At 42.1% G+C, this 5,000-nt stretch overlaps 1 long non-coding RNA gene across 1 annotated transcript in view; it reads right to left on the reverse strand.

The window, feature by feature from the left end:
- Positions 1-5,000, reverse strand: part of LOC138146542 (uncharacterized) — an 83,833-nt gene that overhangs the window by 65,557 nt on the left and 13,276 nt on the right. The window lies entirely within an intron of this gene.

The raw sequence follows: 5,000 nt of genomic DNA on the forward strand, positions 1-5,000 counted from the left end.
AGGGAAGGAAGGAAGGAAGGAAGGAAGGAAGGAAGGAAGGAAGGAAGGAAGGAAGGAAGGAAGGAAGAAAGGAAGGAAGGAAGGAAGGAAGGAAGGAAGGAAGGAAGGAAGGAAAGAAGGAAGGAAGGAAGAAAGGAAGGAAGAAAGGAAGGAAGGGAGGGAGGGAGGGAGCAAGGGAGAAAAAGAAAGGATCAATCAAGCACTGGCCCCAGAATTGGGAGACCTGGGATCGGTTCCAGGCTCAGATACTTAACACCCACACAAAATAACTGGCTGTGTAACCTTGAGCAAATTACTTAACCCCAATAGCTTAGGGGTAGCCAGGTAGCACAGTGAGTAAGAGGGCTGGCCCTAGCATCGAGAGACTTGGGATTGGTTCTGGCCTCAGATACTCAGCACCCGCACAAACAATAACTGGCCATGTAACCTTGAGCAAGTTACTTAACCCCGATTGCTTTAAAAAAAATTTGATTACCTTGGCAAGAGCAGTTTTAGTTGGAAAGGACTAGAAGCCATATTGCAAGGGGTTGGTTGAGAAGAGAATGGGAGATGTAGAGAAAAATGAACTTTTTCTTTTTGCTGTGAAAGAGTGAAGAAATGTAAAACTGGTTGATTGATTGTTTTCCTTCAAGGACCAAATGACTTCACTATTTTGGAGTCAAGACACAGTGTGTCTGATTGTGGCTGATCAGACTTACAGAAGCTCTGAAGGCTGTACCACAGGTTGGACACATGAACATTTAGATTATAGCTTGGAGTGATGACAGGATCAGTTGAAGAGTTTTTAGTATCAGAACTGAGTATGTGTAGAGAAGATAGGGAAGAAGTCAGTGGATAGAGATTGAAATGAGAGAAAGAGAGGGAAGGATCAAGAGGAAAAACTCCCTATGGAGATAGCAGGGCATGGAATCAAGAGAAGTAGAGGGATTGGCCTTGGCAACATAAAGGCTCACATCTTCCTTATAGACTGGAACTAAAAGAGAGAATGGGGATGATGAAGACAGATTTTGCATTATGCAATAGGAGAGAAGAAAGAACTATGAATAGCATCTATTTTCTCAAGAAAGTAAGAGATGAGGTCTCCTGAGCTGAATGAAAAGAAAGGAGGAGGAAGAGTTTAGAGAGGAGATTTAGAATAACCACTGTGAAGGGTGTGATAGAGTCAGTCATTTAAAACTAAGAGGATTACCATGTGGGAGTGAGAATTTAGTTGAGATTAGATAATGAAAATTTGTAGTAAACCCAGTGGGAACAGTTTCATCACTTTCTCCAGCAGGATTCAGGAAAAATGAGCAGGATTTAAGAATGCATATGGTGGGAAAAACTCAGATTGGGTTTAGTACAACATGATTGTGCTGAACTGATAGGGATGGTGAATAGTGTAATAGTCCTGGGGTCAGGAAAACCTGAGTTCAAATTCAGTCTCAGGCACTTAGTAGCTGCATGACCCAGAGCAGGCCACTGAACCTCTGCTTGCCTCAGTTTCCTCAACTATAAAATGAGAATAATAATGGCACCTACTTCCCAAGGTTATTGTAAGTATCAGGTGAGTTAATATTTGTAAATCATTTAACACACTGTCTGACACATAGTAGGTGGTATGTAAATGACAGCTATTATTGTTTTTATTGATATAGCCTGTGAGTAGTCCAAGCTGCCTGAATGGGGACCCAACTGGCCAGTTCCAGTCAGGCAACTCAGCTCATTCTCATCCTCATCCTCATCCTTGTCCTCCCACACAGTTTGTCCTTCATTTTCCAAGAGGACCATGACATCAGGGAGGTGATGCCATGACATGCAAGTGAATTTTTCCTTCCCTTCCCTTCCCTTCCCTTCCCTTCCCTTCCCTTCCCCTTCCCTCCTTCCTCCTTTCTTTCTTTCTTCCTTCCTTCCTTCCTTCCTTCCTTCCTTCCTTCCTTCCTTCCTTCCTTCCTTCCTTCCTTTCTTTCTCTTTCTTTCTTTCTTTCTTTCTTTCTTTCTTTCTTTCTTTCTTTCTTTCTTTCTTTCTTTCTTTCTTCCTTCCTTCCTTTCTTTCACACTTTGCAAACAAAGCACTATATACATCATCACTGTTATTACATAAGGGGAACAGGAGTTAGGAATTTGCCTGCCATCACATGGGGAATAACTTGCTGATAGGGATCCTAATCCTCTATGACCCCATGATGACTGAGCATGGAGTCAGTGCAGGTCCTGACCAGAGGCCTAGGATCTCAAAAATGTTGAGATTTGAGCAGTGAAGAAAGAATGAAGTGGTGATGACTGTACTAGTCATTTGGACTGGACTAATGGACTCATACTCCATTCCCATCCCAGTACCTCATCCTAGCACAGAAGGAAATGAGGCCCACAATGAAGACAGCTCTCATTTGTTTTGTTTCAGGCACCTCCAGTCTCTTAGTGCCTGGAGGTAATGCCCTACTCTCCTGACCATTCAAATCACCCTACCACCAGTAGTATCTTTAGGGTGCTTAGTTTCTGATCTATGATAACTAAAAGTCACCTTTGTTGTAAGCTACTCTCTGCCCTGGGCACCTAGAGGGTGAGGTCTAAAGGTCAATGTGAAGCTTCTTTGGAGCAAGTCCTCTACTGCATTTTCCAGTATTTGCCCATGTATACTGTCATTATGGTGTTTGCTTTAAAAGGCATTAGGGAGGAGCTGGGAGTCAAGATGGCAAAAAAGACAGGAACCAGTACATCCAAGTTTCCCCTCACAATACTCCTCCAAACAGACCCAGAAAATGTACTAATCCAAACCCTGATGGGGAAATCCAGAAAAGGTCATGTGAAAGCTGTGCTATATGATTGTGATGGAATATTAATATACTCTAAGAAATGACAGGCAGGATGATTTCAGAAAAACCTGGAAATACTTACATGAACTAATGCAGTGGTATGAGCAGAACCAGGAGAACATTGTATGCAGCAACAGCAATATTGTACAACAAAGAACTGTGAATGACAGCCATTTTCAGCAATAGAATGATCCAAGACAATCCTAAAGGACTGATGATGAAGCCTACTACCTACCTCCAGAGGAAGAACTGATATTGTCTGAATACAGCCTGGAGCGTACTATTTTCTGCTTTCTGCCTTTCATTTTTTTTATTCTAGTCTTCTTGTGCAAAATGACTAATATGGAAATATTTTACATGATTGCACATGGATAAACCATTTCTGAATGCTTACCTTCTCAGGAAGGGGGGAGGAGAAGGAGAGAGGGATGGACAGAATTTAGAACTCAAAACTTAAAAAAAAAGATTTTAAAATTGTCTTAACATATAATTTGGGAAAAAATAAAATATATATTATATATATGGATGTGTATATATGTATATACACGTATATGTGTGTGCATATGTACATGTGTGTATATGTATACATACAATGCATGCAGAGAGAGAGTTAAAGGCACATGAAATAATTTTCCATCACAGATGCACAAAGGAGTCAGAGATATCTTCAGACACTTGGATAGAGTCAGGGCAGGCCAGAACACACCACACTTGAAATGCTCTGCTGCTCCAGGAGAGGCTGGACACCAGAGCAAGAGGTCCCAGACACATACTGGGGCACCAACAGAACATACCAGAGCACCATGATGGGGAGAGGGGACAGCTAGAAGCTTTGGTACTTTCTACACACTTCTAGGTCACAAATCCAAAGCATTGAGAAGAGGACCTGACCCAGGGATGGTGTTTCAATAAATAGCCATGGCAGGACCTAGGCAGTATACCAAAAGAGGGGCAGGTTCAGACTCCAGCAGCAACAGTGTAGCTTGGAACCCAGAGGCAAAGGAGGGTTTTGGTACCAGTATCTAGCCCAGTCTGCAGAGGAATAAGGGCAAGAAACCCCTACCAAAAAGGAATCCACAACTCTGTCCCTCTGAACCAACAGAGCTTCTCAGCTGGTTGATAGAGAATGAGTCTAACAACAATCATTGTTGCTCAGACCCAAATCCAGGTCAGAAACGTGTAGGAACATTATAGCCCAAATCCAGATCTTCAAGGTAAAAAAAAAAATGCTGCAAACAGCCAGGAAGTATTGAAGTACTGAAAAGACACAGTCAAGCTCACACATGACTGTAATGGGAATGTAACTTTTAAAGATCTTCCCTGCCCCTAGGCTAAAGTGCACCTGGAGACTGAGGTGGGAGGCTTGTTTTTCAGTAGATACTTCTTGATTGGCCAGTGAGTCAATAAGGTTGTTACATTCTCTGAGCCAGGAGAAAGCTATACAAGCTCTGATGTGTAGCTTTGGTTTGGGGGCTCACTTTGAGAAGTGTTCTGTGATTTGATATGGATTCTGGGAAGCCGTTGTCTGGAGCCCCCCCCCAGCTTTGAAAAACCTAGATGTTGAAACCCAGATGTTGATTGGGTATGGATGTAATGGCTGGACAGTTTGGAAAGCTGTCTACTTGATCTGTTTCTGTCTTGATAATTCTGCCTGTATACTTTGAAGTTCGGGGTGCTGACCTTTTTCCCCTGAACAAGGTAAACAATATATGGTCTGACTGATTAAAGTAAGCTTGTTAACCCATTTTGAGTTGCTTTCCTTTATCAAAGCAGATCCAAGAACCTGTGGTGGCAGCAAACCCTGAGGACGCTTGGGGTGCTTGCTGCTACAATGACTTAGCAGCCACCACTTAAAGGAGTGGAGAACTTGGAATACAATATTCCAGAAGACAAAAGAAATGGGTTTACCGATAACAATAGCTTATGCAGCAAGCCTGAGTAAAATGATACAGAGGGAAAAGTGAATCTTTAATGAAGTATAGGACTTGCAATTATCCTTGATGAAGAAAACTAGAGCTAAGTAGAAACTTTAAAGCTTAAACACAAATGTTAAGGGAAACATAAAAAACTAAACACAAATGAACAATGATGAGAGACTAAACAAGAGTAAGCAGCTTACATTCAAATACACATGCAGCCCCTCTGAACCCTATTATCATCAGGGCTCATGGAAGAAGTCCAATTAGACAAAGCCTAGGAATGGAA

Source organism: Petaurus breviceps, unplaced genomic scaffold (genome assembly GCF_028583685.1).
Source record: "Petaurus breviceps papuanus isolate PSGF00001 unplaced genomic scaffold, PetGlider_PUasm1.0 90763, whole genome shotgun sequence".
NCBI classification, from domain to species: domain Eukaryota; kingdom Metazoa; phylum Chordata; class Mammalia; order Diprotodontia; family Petauridae; genus Petaurus; species Petaurus breviceps.